Here is a 14,166-nt window from a genome sequence, read left to right as displayed (position 1 = left end):
GCTCACTTCTGGTAAAGCTTCCATTAGCGCGGCATTTGTGATGCCATCTGAGGCACTATCGATTTCTTAAAAGGAATTGAGTCCTTCTGTCAACAAATCTATCATTTTATTCAATATCCAGCATTGTTCAGCAACCTCACGTCTGCTTTCACTCTTTCATTCTTGACATCATACCACATCTAGAAAAGTGGATTAGAGATTTCAAGAATGAGTTCCCAGTCCCCAACTACAAAGCAACATAAAAGCCAAACCAGGAGTTTAATCAAATTACCCCCAGTACAGGTGATGGTTAACAATCCTCCCTTGGCCTGAATCTTCTCAGTAGCTACAAAAGATCCAGAAAAATTAGTATATATTCAAGTCCAAATCCAAGTACCATTCTTTAAATATGCCTTTTCCAACAGATACATAGCAGTGTGTCCTTATTTTACAAAAAGAAGTGTATTTAAAAAGAAAAGCAACCAAAAATCTTCTAGTCAAAAAAGCCACTTCCTTGAGCACAGCCAAAAGAGAGTTTTGGCATGGTGTGACACAACTTACCTAAGCTCCCCAAAGGAAAACAGCCAACTGGAGTTGTTGCGAGAATGCCCCTTCATGAGCACATTTCAGGGCTCAGCTGAACGTATTGAGCCCTAACCACGGTAAGGGTTGTGCAGGAAAAAACACACCTTTGCTTCCATACCAAACAGGAGAGTATGACCACAACAGAGAAGGGCGGCTTGAAAGAAGTTATAAGTGCAGCTGGGGAACTCCTGCAAGCACTGAGAGTGGCACCTCAGCTGATCTCCCTTACGCCCCTCCCAGCTTGGGGTTAGCGCCACATGTTCCTCTCCTCGCATGAGGAAATACATCATGAATGCCTGCAAGCATGACATGGGATGTGCATGCACTGGTGGGAGGAATGGAGGAAGAAAAATAAGATCATGGAACATAATCCCTAGAGGGGATGAATTAATGCCCTTTTGAAAGACTACTAGAGTGATGTGAAAGTCTAAGAGTTTACATAACTAACAGAATATATGACTAGATATTACAGAAATTTGATCCATCGCTATGTAGTTTATTCCAGAATCACAAACCCAGCTGTGTAGTCATTGATCTGGCAATATCATCTCTGGAGCACACCCAATCACAAGTGCTGCAACTCACAAATAATGTCTCCTGACAGACAAGACCCTCGAACATGGTGATGAAGTCAACAGCTCTCAGTGAACCAGTTGAAAGTGTAACTCATACACTAATCTGATGTGATATGGGCCTAGATAAAAACTTCTGGTTAACTGAGGAATCCTCACCATGCTATGCACTTGAACTGTCAGACAGATATACCATACAATTCTATCGTTGTGCCTCAGAGGACACTTGTCATAATACCTACTGTGGATCTTCAGAAAAGTTTTTATGGAAGAGGATGAGGATAAACAAAAAGATCTCCCACCTTCTACTAATTTAGAATCCATCAACACACATTTTTTTCAACTACTCATCTTGCTTATCTGTCTCAGGTAAGGAACTCCTTTTTATCTATCTTTGGTAATACCTCAGTACGCTTAATCTCTTTTCCCATGTGCTTTGACTGCAGAACTAACTTCCAGGATCATGTTGCCTCATTTCTCACTCAGCAAAGTTCTTTATTCCTGTACTTTCTTTCAGCAAACTGTAAGAAAAATTTTACCATGAGATACTATTTCCAAGCTGCTCAACTAGGGCTGTAATAATCCCAGTTGTAAAATGCTTGTTTTGAGGGAAAACAACATTACATTTATGAGATTAGACATTCAATCTTCAGAAGAGCAAATTAATGGTAGGTTGAAAACACTGAAGAAAGAAGCCATCCAGAAGAATTGCTTGGACATAGCACCTACATCAGTGCACCCCAATGATATTTAATAAAAGCCAGCCACTGGCATCAGGGGAGGAACTCATTCTCTGTGTCATACAAGTTTCTGTCTCTTTGCCAAAGAAAAAGTTCCCAGCTCACAATTTTTTTGTAGTAGGGATTGATTTTTTTCTTTCTTTCTCTCTTTCTGGAGGTCGTTCAGTCCTTGAAAGACATACAAAATGCCTCACTAGCACCACCTAAAATAAAACCTCCATTTGATAGCATAGCCAGAACTACCTTTGCATTTGTAATCATCAGCTCACAAAATTACCACTATGGTCTTTTTTTTCACTCTTTTAAGAACAATTTATAAGAATACAGACATAAACAACAAGTCTTTCTGACTTTCTTTTAAATATCATCACAAAAGACCCAAAACACAATAGAAATTCAAATAGAGGGCTCTACAGACTTGTTCCATTGACCACAGCTGCAAAAAAGAATACAATAAAGCAACATACTTTACAGACCCCTTTGTTTCGCCTTTACTAGACTTCACTTTCTCCCTCACTGTGTCAGATTCATCTTCATCTTTCTGTCATGTGCCCAGACTTCCCATTCCCACACACTCAGCGGAGATCAAAGACAAGCTGACCTCACTTTTTACTGTTTTAGTAATTGGTCTGTTTTCCACATCTTTCAGTCAGGGAACATATTGACACACTATTAAAATGCATCCTTTTTGACTAAGCTGGGAACTCATCGTACTTTTTTTCTTCTTAGCAGTAGTTAGTCTTAACCCTTTTAAGAGGCCCTCCCCTAAAATAAGTCCTAGGATGCTGCAAATGTTTCTTTCCGTCTAGTAAATGGAAAGCAAAGCCCTGAATTACATCACAAATGACAACTAACTTTTTCTGGTGCAAACTCTGACCTTAGAGAAATTCTGTATATGTGTATTCAGGACAGAATTTGCTGTCTTCGATATTTATAAAATTTTAGCTCTTGGCTGAAACTGAATGAAAAAAAAAGAGGGGTAAAAAAAGACTGCAGAATATGTGTTTATATACTGAAAGATTTCTGATATGTTCCACAGTGGCCAGCATTTGGGGAAAGCATTGAAAAGTCAGTGGATGCAGAGAATGTTTATGCACACTGATGAATTTCCCTCAGCTGCCCACATTGCCTCTTACAACTGAATGCAAAACCCATTAAAACAAGAAAGAAACAGAAGATGATGCTTAACAGGATCACCAGTATTCACTTTACTATGTGTAGTGGCAGATAAGAAAGACATACAGTGGAAGCTACATTCTGTACGCAAATGAGCACAGTTCTCCTAAGCAAATTTTTTCACAGAATGTGCCTTGTTAACAGGTATTTAAGCATCAAACCATAATTTTGGAAATAAACTCCTGTTCTCACACAGGTGGTTATGGAGTGGAAGGAGACCTGGCAAAAATTATGACATGCAGTAACTTTCATAAATAGATAGTACAGCTGGTTCCTAGGTCATTGTTGCATCAGAAAGTTCTCACTTGAAATTCCTGTCACATTTAGAATTGAAGCAGAGCAATAACAAATATGAGGATGAAAACTATCAACTGGAAAAAGGAGGGAATATCTTTGAATATTATTGCAAAATAAGAAGTAAAGTAAGGTTTCTTACTCTCATTTGAGAGTTGAAAACCTGCGCTGAACCTCTTGTAATTTGGGAGCAAACTAAGGCTACATTCCCCTCACCCAGATCATCTACGGGTACTACAGGCTTATGTGAAAAAAAAAAAAATTCTTAAAAAGTGTCTTAAGAAAGAGCTAGATCCAATGCAAAGCTGACATGTATATTCTAAGAAGCAAAGCTCTGACAGCTTTGTACCTGCTCTGCCAAAACTGACTGCAAAACCTCATGATGAAATTATTTTATAATGAACTTCTTTTTCAAAACTGGAGAAGTTACATAAATGAGCAGATGACACCAAAGAAGAAAAGGTACCTTGTCCTGCAGTAGAAGACAACTTTTTGGATTTCTCTTTCTGCCTGACACATGATTTCTCTTTCTGCCTGCAGAAAGAACTTTTAGGAAATAAAACAAGAAACAAGCCAGCATGGAAATTGGCAAGAGAGAGCAATCAGACATTTCAGTGCCCTTGCACCCTTCCTTGTAGGATGCAGCAATTATCCTTAGCCATGCATCCTAAGCACAAGAAAAGCAGCAAGCAGAAGGAAAGCAGAGAACAGGGGAAGACCACTGGGATTAGCTCAATTTCTTAGAACATGATAATGTCAAGGTTGTGGGTTCATCCTCACTTAAGTGCTGGAAGAATTCCAGGATGATCCTTGTGGGGACCTTCCAACTCAGAATATTCTGTGATTCTATGATTCTCTAAAGACTTCACCACCAAGTGCACTGCTGCCATTAAATCAAACCCACCCACCTGCATGTGTTCTGTGAAGAACTTTAAGGAACGGACTGAACTGAAAAATCAACAGAGAATGCACCAGAGTTAAGCAAAACTGTATCAAAGATCAAAACGAGACCCAGTAAACCAGGATATATTCTTTTAGAAAAGATGAAAGATTCCCTTTCTTACAAGGCATTTAAACTTCAGTGCAGGAGTGACACCCTGCTCTTATGCTGCCCAGTCTCACCAGCTGGTCTGTCTTCTCTAACCCTTCCCAGTTCTGCCCATCTTCTTCTTCACCATGCAATAGTAGGTGGCCAGCCTCAGTCAATGCAGGTAGGTAGCACACATCGAGGTACTCAGCAGCCAATCCTCTGAAGCTTTGTCCTTGTCACCTTCTCTCAACAGCAAACAGAAAACCAAATGTAAATGGACATCAGCTTCCATGCTCTGAGCATTCAGTCTGTATGTTGGGTTACAGGCATGGCAGGAGGGCAGGTACAAGCGGACAGCAGTGCACAGCTGTCAGAAAGCACCAAACTACTGAAGACGGGATGGCTGAAAGATGTTTCAATAATTCTAGACATTACTACCTATTTAAACACTGACCTCACTGAACCCCTGCAGTCCATACTTATACATGGCTGAAGATATTAGTCTTGAAATATTTAATTGAGAATCTCTCATAGCAATGGCCAATAGATAAAAAATGCTGACCATTGTCATGTAATCAGCTCATTAAAGGCATTTCCTTTTCTAGCTTATCCTGCTTCTTTGTTACATCTCACACATACACACCCCATGCTTTTTTCTTTTTGTGCATGTGTGTTTATACATGTACATACATGTATACACTTTGTATATAAATATAAAAAAAGATGTCAAGAAAAAGGACTAATGGATTCTAACACTATAGAAGGCCATTAGATAATTTGGCTGTCTTCATCATTTGGAACATACAATTTTATCCAATTAATGTCTCATACTTGCCAGCCTTATCTTTCGTAAAATGAAATAATTGCTTTATTTTTCTACAGCATGTCTTCAGACAAGGCAGTCAATCTTGATTTAAATCTTTTAAAAAAGAAGGTTGAAAATATGCAGATTCTGATCTGGTTAATTCTACTGCATTATGAGCTTTACAAAACAAACTTGGAAAAAACATGCTTCAGTTGTACTGGCAACATAGCACCAAAGAGCACCATAATTTCCCACAAACGTTGTTACTAAAATAAAAATACTAAAAAAGAGAGCTACCTATCTAGAACAATCTCTTTTGATCAAAGGGATTTAATGAATGACTATGATCTATTTGACAGCATTCAAAAACTGTTATTTTAAAATGTATATATGCTGTCATATTTAATAATATTCACTTTATCACAAGCCAGAACACCTTCTAAAGTTTTAAGCACAACTTTCCTCAAAAAGTTTTAAGGTACAGTTTCATCCCTATTTCATTGAGTGCCTAAAACTATTATGACCAGTCAACTTGAAGCATCATATTGGGCAAATTTTTTTTTACAAATCAACCAATATACTAATCAATTTTTTTTTTACAGATCAACCAATGTATTAAAATATACATGCACAACAATCTGTGTCAAACATCTCCCTTGTTCTTCAACATTGCCCTTCAAAATTATGCAAAACTTCACCATCCTGAAAGCGCCTCGTAACTAAGCATCTGTGGAGATTATAGGTATTCTTTTTCAAAAAAGTATGAAAGGAGCCACAAACCATTCTAAAACTAGGAAAATCTCCTCCACCCTCCAGCAGCTGATGCAGAGCTAGAACCAAGGAATGAGTAAGGGGGGTGGATATCCTTTTTATACTGGCACTGGAAACACCCAGTAAGCTCACATCAGACTAATGAAACAGAAGGCAGGTGGGCAGCTTGTCCGTGCATAAATTGTGCATTCCCTCCCGTGAAAACACGGGAAACCAGATGTTAGCCCTGGCTCTGTGGCTGTCATGATTCCTGTCTCACTGTGCCACAGATTTTTAATGTTACCCTGTATCAGGAGGAAAAGCAGGCTTGGCTCCTCCTTCCCAGCAGAACCAAGGGAAATCCTCAGAGACATGCACTGAATGCTTAAGCTGAATTTTAAATTTGTCAAGTTCCTCAAAAAAATCTTAGCTAAGAAAACACAGAAAACAGATCCTGCTTACTGCAGGTGGCAATTCCATCCACTTTAGGCTCCTTTTGGTCATTTCAGTTGACTTCACCCTCCCTTTTCTGCCACTTGGAACTATGGGTTCTGCCAGAAAGCTTTGAAATTACCAGAAACCTAAAACATTAATATTCTTCTACCGCAAAAATACTATTTGTTAACGACATTGTGCACTTGAAAAAAACCCAAAAAACTCTGACAGATTAACTTAGAAATTCACATACTTTTTTCAGCTTGTTTTTCAAATCACTAAAAAAAATTACAATATTCCAAAACAAATTGTGTAACAGGAACAGGTCTCAGCTTCTCAACTGCACAATCAGGTAGCAGCTGTCATACCCTTCTCTTGTTTCACACCACTCTCTGTTGTGGGTAATACCAGGGGATGACGATGATGGCTCCCATTATTGCATTAAAATTGTAGTGATATTTGATCTACTCTTGAAAGATTCATTTGCCACAAAACTGGGCAAGAATCTGTCACTGAACTTAAAAAAAAATTTTTACATGGAAAACATGAGTCCCAAGCTAAGGAAAATGCACATATCCCCTCAAAACACCAGAAAGTGAGAAAAGAAGCCAACACACTGCATAAATAGTTTACTTTTCTTAAAAGACAATCTTCCCATTTGGGGACTGATTTGTATATGCTTGAAAAAGAATAGCAAACATGCTGTGTGATATGCAGCAAATGAAATAGTGCAATCAAAACAGTATCAATAAACCATTAGCCTTCAACAGCATCCTGCCAGGACTACACAAATGAGAATTCAACTCAGCTTTTCTCCTGAACACAGAGATATTAACCTGTGTCAAGGACAAGGTGTCAGCTTTCCTAGTGCAATACTCTTCTGCCTACACCATGGAAAAGCAAACATCTAAAGGTCATTTAAATTACAGGTTTCAGATTTTAAATTGAAACATTAATCCCTGTATTACAAAATTATATCTGGTATACAAATCAGTACACCACATTCTATTGGAATAGTTTAATGGGTGCAGACAACAAAAAATAAACTACCAAAAACTGTTTGTTTTGCTGTGAACTTCAACATTGCTTTCAGCTGCACCTGCAAGACAACACAGAAGACTAACTGCTGTCTGAATTCTACACCAAATGTATAAACAGTCTTTATTCTGATAACCTATGACAAGCATGTGACAATCTTTTCCATTTAATAAATTTTTGTGCTTGGTAATCCAAGGTTTAATGACAAATTCCCTCGATTTAATGAATTATGTTTTGGCAGTTTTCTGCCTTACAACTTGTTCTCCTATAATGTGCAAAATTAGCTGTATTACACTCCTCACGTTTTGATGCCTATTTTGCTAGAGTGAGGAATAAGGTACTTTCAAACCCTATTCTGTTGTATTCTTCTAGCATTGAACACCCAAAATACAGCAAGAAAACCATCTGTATTATTAAGCTTCTTAATCTAATCATGCATCCATTCCATCCACTTAACAACAGTATTTCAGTCAGGAAGACAGTCTTGCTCCAGACCAGCCTGAACAATTAGCCCCTCTGCAGAGGGCAAATTCTTATTAACTTTTCATCTTAACAAGATGATTGTATCCTGGCAATGAAAAAAAACATAGGTATAACATAACTCCTCCGGAAAGGAGCTGCATTAAGGATGTAGGAGGAAATTTGTCTGGTAACAGCTGCTTCTCGGTTGCTAGTACATTCATGGAAAACATCTAAGTAATAAAGGTATATATTTGTTTTCTTTTTAAGACTGGATTTATTTACTCAGAATGAAAAGGTAAAGAGCAGCATCAGTGACTGCTAGAACATGTCTGCCCTCAGAAGCATGACTAGGGAAATACACTGGCTCTTTCCCACATACCTCCTAAGTTAACGAAAATCCTAATCTCACACTCACCAAAAGCATCACAAGGCAATTAGAAAGGCAAACTGGAAACTTTCTTGACTATACTGGCTTCTCAGAGAAGTTCACAGGTAATTCAAGGCCTTATTCAGACCATTAGCCACAGTCCAATATATCCTAAAGATCGCATAAAGGAAATATGGACAATATTTTTATGCCCCTGACAGTAATTTGTGTTACAACCCAGGACAAGCAGATGATTCCAGTGCTGAGACACTATTATACAGGATAAGGTAGAGCAGAATCATCACAGAAAACAGAGAAGGAAAAGATTACTATGGGATGCATACAGCAACCGACTCTGCTTTGTCTTGGTAGAGTTTATTGTGGCTGGCTCTACACCAGATTTTCCAGTGACATGGTGGAATGCAAAGATAACATTCAAACATTCAATACTAACTCACTACAGGGTGTGCCATGCCTAAAGAATGTAACAGTGAGACTGACAGCAAAACCAGCATAAAACAACATACTGCTATCACCTCAGAAATGCCAGATTCTGGGCTAGCAATACAGACATTCAAGTTACCATGACAAATTTTTCATTGTTTGAAAAAATGCATGTGTGAGAAGAATATTGATAAATTCATTAAACCCTTCTAAATGAGTAAGTAGTATAACTGAGTATACTTTCAGATTTCCCTTTTCAAATATTAGCTGAAAAGATTATTTCCTGCAAAAGATCGTATTTTAAAGTTATTTATTAGAAATCTTGGGTCCCACTGGAAAATCTCACTGGTTTTTTTAAAAAAGTCACAGCTTAATTCTGCAAGGGTCAAATGCTGCAGTAACTCTAGATTTGATGGAGGATGAATGAGCTATGAGGAGGAAAAAAGAACTATGCACCACACAGCATTTTGCAGTCTCAGGCTAGCATCTCAGCCTACAATGCAAGCTGCTCTTCACACATCACAAAAAGGCTCTTCCTGCTAATTTGTGGAGCTCAAATTCATACCCAAATCCAAAGGTCAAATATAGAGTTCGCTGCATAAATTCTCTTGTCTTAGTCCCAATAAAATTCAATCTATATGTAGCATGAGTAAGCCTGGGTCACCCTTTCTTGTGTTACCCTTTGCACACGCTTGCATTTTTTTTTTTAACCTCTATTTAATTTCTTTTTTGTTTTGGTGTGTTAAACATTGCAAAATGCTGCCCATCACACAGACTTCCAAAGGTCTGAAACACATGCGCATATCATGGTAATGCCACACACATACATCTTGTTTCCTCAGGAAAAGATATAAGAGAGACAGATTTGCAAAGGGAAGATATGCAAAGGGAAGATGTTTGCCTAGATTTGCAAAGGGAAGATGTGTGCCTAGATTACACTGCCACTAGCATGTCCTCTGGGCAGGGCAGTAAAAACCAGAAAAACTGTCAGCAGTCACAAGACTCATTAGTAGCGCAGAAGTGTACACCTGAAAGATGCAGGGCAAAGGCATAAATCTTTTTGCCAGCACCTAACCAGCAGCTAGGATGAATGGTAAGGTTCAGCACTCAAGATGCACATGGATGTGTAGCACCCCAAGATAACATGGAGCTACCAAGGATAAAACAGCTACTGACTCTAGATTGCTGTATCCCTTTAACCTTAACTTGCAGCAGGAGCCTTTGAAAAGTTTACTATATTCCCAAAGGAAAGCCAGAAAAAGTAGGTTTGTTCCCAGTATCAATTGGTGCAGCCATGGGAAATTACATCAGAGCACTGTTCAGCAATGGTTTGAACCTGAACCAGTAAAACAAGAAGAAGGACATCTTCAAGGCAAAAGGATTGAGTAAATTATACAATGAAACAGAATGATTAAGCCTCATTTCTTCACTCTGCTTTCATGTATACCAAAGATGTCTGTGTATTAATTTCATTATTATTAAGTTTAGTTTTGAAGATTTTTAGAGATGAAAAAACTAATTAATTACTGCTCCTTGTATGTTCATTAGTTCAAAAGTAAGCTGACCAATAAGCTGCATAAATCTTAAATATTTTAAAAGTAGCAGGGCTTGTAATTTTCTTTGAAATTCCTTAGGAAACTTAGTAACACAAGGGATTGCTATTTTGCACAGTCCTTACACTCCTTGATTTTTCTTTCCAGGAAACGAGTTCCTCTTTATGTTTTAGCACACCTAATGCTACCAAAGACACTTCCAATGAGAGAGTGCACATTCTAAAAATTCAGCCTACAGGAACTTGATATTGATTTTCTTTATTAAAAATTTTAAAAGGAAAGAAAGCCCTTTGTATTTAGTACTTTGATGAATTTAGCTAATCCATTACTGAATATTTATTGAAAAATCATTGCTTAAAGTCAAAACATCAATCCATTCAAGTAAAATAAGAGAAACAGAAAATCCACCATTTCCAATCATTTAAATGAAAATCTAGAATTTAGAATCAATTTTTTCCTCTGCTAAACAAACATGAAGCTAATGGGTTGTGCGTGTATGATCTACGCAGTAAAAATAGCAAATGAAATGCTTTCCCAGCTCAAAGTAACATTCTGACCACTACTGCAGTCATGCCTCCAGTGCACTGCCACTAACAGGAATTGCCCCAAGGCTTCACACAGCTCAGTGGTCATCTTACGACTTCTTCCTCATTTCTCCTCTGCCTGTCATTGCACAAAGAGCTAACATGGAATAGCACATGCTCTACAGCTCATGGCAATTAAATACCTTGCTCTGATCTCAAGAGCAGATCTCCATTTCTTTCACTGGAGGCTTGATGCTTGTGAATACCTTTAAAAAAAAACAAGAATAAACCACACACACACAAAACAACAAACAAACAAATAAAAACAAAAACAAACCTACAACAAAAAATAAAACATGCCAGGAAACTGAAAACTAGAACTGGTCAAAATTTAAAAAACAGCAAATGAAAAGCCACACAAGTATGGGGTGGATAGTAGAATTCTACTCGGATCATGCTTTTCCCTGCTCACTACTTGTGCCTGCTCATCAGGGAGGTTGGATTATAGGGACGTTAAAGGTCCCTTCCAGCCCAAACTGTTCTATGATTCTATCATGCTGTGATGATGATCTGTGTTAAGAACCTCTGCTTATAGCAGAAGTGACCATCATGGACAGCTAAAAGAACTGAGGCTGCTACTAAAATAGAGCAAAATTTGTTACGGACAGCATTGCTGCCAGCATGGCCTCTTTCCACATTTTCATGCTATATTATTACTGAACACTGGCACTGACCAGTGATGACTTGACAGTGCTTATACTTACAAAAACACAGGGAAATCTAATTACAAAATGTATTTACAAATGCAGATCAGAAATACTTGCTCCTTTCATAGGTCCTGACAGTTCCAAGCATTTTTAAAGATCACGTCAATACTGAGGGGAAGTAAAAAATGAAAATTTTGTAAATAAGTTCCAAAGATGATTTAAAAATATACAAGTAAAATCGATCACAGATATTTCTCAAATTTTTAAGACCTTGCAATGAATACATATTGCAAGTGAACATAAAAAAGCAAAATGCCTTATTGCGGGTTCTAGAAAGCCTAAAGCAACAGAAAATAAAGGTGGGGGAAGGGGGAATTCTCAGTATGTGCTTCTTCAAGGTGATAAGATGAACAACAGAGAAAAAATGAATTAAACACCTTTATGATTCATGAGAGGAATTAAAATATTGTCTGGGCAGGAGTATTTCTCCTTTTTCATGTTCCCTTCTCCTCTCTACTTGTGTATTCACCATTCTAAGCTTGTCTGTACAATGAGATTGTTTAGCATTTCCTGCAACAAAAAAAGGAGGAAAAAAAAGAATAAAGTAATTTGTAATCTGCCTACTTACAGGTTGTGCACTAGATTCCCATTGATCTCTCCTACGGTTCACAGATTTACAAAGTAAGGAGGTGAAGCCATTGCTGCAGAAAGAAACTGTTTCTAATAAAAACATAAATATAAATTTTTTATAAAGGTAGAAAAGAGGCTCACCTCTTTTCTGAAATTATTACTTAATACATGGAGATTGAAAATGAATGAACAACTTCTAGCAAATTGAATGTGCAAAGAGTAAAGAGTGGAAACAGTCTTTATGTACACCATTGAAAGTTCATCCCTTAAACTTCTATAAAAGTGGTTTCCTCAGAGAGGAAATGCTCAGCATTTGCCTCCAGCTTTCAGCAGACTTTCAAACATGAACATCCTAGGTAAGAGCAACATGTAAGACAGTGTCCCTTTGCAGGATCTGTATGCATCTTTTTGCAGAAGCCAGGTAAAGCAACATCTCCACACTTCATTACCAAACTGCCCACATATCACAACATTGTAAAAATGTATGATAAAATTCTATAGTCCTTCATTTTAGAGCCTAATACATGCCCCCATATTTGTCACATCTTGTAAATATTAATAGATGCAATTCTCTTGGAGCATCTTTGTGATGGCAATTAGTACAATGCTTCCTATTTCAGCCAGACAATTAAGGTATTTCTAGACAGTTGGAGAAACTGAGTTTGGGAGCCTGAGACGGAAGATTTCAATGACTTCTGGTAAAGGCGAGTTCAACTTTGTCCACATAAATATACATCCTGAGAATTTGTGAGTCTCCAGTTTGGAAAACTGCAGCCACAGTACTTTTAAATTTGGAGTTTTTTCCTCTCTGAGGGGTTTTCCTAAAGTTAATGTAAGTGAATTTTCAGAGATACTCTCCATACACAAAAATCCTTCCTTCACCTCTTCTGTCTCCACTACAAGCCAGTTCCCAAGGAACTACTCAAGCGTTTCCAAGAGAATGCTAACAGGGACAAGTACCTTGCTTGGCAGTGTAGGTTTATATTTGCTGTTCACTTCCTCTCTCTCATCCTTCTCCATACCAGTTTTGGACCTGACCATCTCAGTGCCACAAGGCTGTTAATGCTGTTTAAAACAAGCCCCAACAGACTAACATTTTGCAGAAATGCCATTTTGTGTCCCCATCTGACAATCCTGCATGTTTCCACACCAACCTCCTAGCAGAAATACGATGTAGCATCAGCCAACAATTATAATTCATCTGTAAGTCATTTTCCTTCAGAAACATGCATGAACTGGGAATCTAATCCCTGTAAAAAATACCAAAGAGGTTGCACTAAACAGGAATAAAACAAAAGCCCACAGTTCTTTAACAAGGATGATAGGGGCATGTGTCCCATTGCTTCAATACAAGCTCTGCCAAACTGTTTTGGGGAGAAGGAAGAAAAGCCTCCCACCACTCATTCAGCTTCCCACTTGCATACCAATTTTCAAGTGTAAGCATGAGAAGTTAATAAGTGTGATTCTGTACTACAGTGGTGCCTTTCAGTTCATGGTGATAAACAACTCTGTTTCAGATAAATGCAAACTTTATAATTGCTTCAAATTTTACAGGTTCCTTTAAAATAAAATGTTAGTTTCTATAATCAAATATTTTACATACTATAACAGAAGACTTCAGCATAAAGAAAACCTGTATAAAAGTTGATATAAAGAGGCAAACTAACTGCATTCCTAAAATTCACTTAAAGAAACTTTCAGTAAACAAATACTGGTGTCTAACAAGGACAACTTCGCTGATATAACTATGACATCAGAATTCAGAGAATAGTCTACATGTTTTAAAATACTTAGCTTCTTTCACTTCACACAAATTGTCTTTTTAAAAAGAATTCTAGTATGTGTCATAGGTTAGCAAGCATAGTCCCGGAAGGGACGTCCTTGCTAAGGGGTGCTTACAGTTTCCTCTGGGAACTGATAGAACCTATCAGCTGGCCAGTTTGGATATGGACAATTCTCTAAGCCACTTAAAGTTGTGATCACCTCTGTGATCCACATTTAAGAATAGGCAAACTCCCCCTCCAAGCTCTCTCTCGTTTCCGGCGCTGGCACAGGTGGCTGCAGGGCCCGAGCGG

At 38.0% G+C, this 14,166-nt stretch overlaps 1 protein-coding gene across 2 annotated transcripts in view; it reads right to left on the bottom strand.

Annotated features, from left to right (window-relative positions):
* FRMD3 (FERM domain containing 3) overlaps nucleotides 1–11,028 on the bottom strand; it is a 94,341-nt gene extending 83,313 nt beyond the window's left edge. The window contains exon 1 of one of the 2 annotated variants that reach the window (XM_017740460.1): nucleotides 10,958–11,028. The gene's annotated coding sequence lies outside the window, so the exon portion shown is untranslated. The remainder of the gene's footprint in view (nucleotides 1–10,957) is intronic. The other variant, XM_008638428.2, reaches the window with a different exon arrangement.
* Nucleotides 11,029–14,166: the final 3,138 nt, after the last annotated feature.

Source organism: Corvus brachyrhynchos, unplaced genomic scaffold (assembly GCF_000691975.1).
Source record: "Corvus brachyrhynchos isolate BGI_N302 unplaced genomic scaffold, ASM69197v1 scaffold37, whole genome shotgun sequence".
Taxonomy (NCBI): Eukaryota; Metazoa; Chordata; class Aves; order Passeriformes; family Corvidae; genus Corvus; species Corvus brachyrhynchos.
The sequence above is the reverse complement of the archived record's forward strand: the minus strand, read 5'-3'. Positions and strand labels throughout refer to the sequence as shown.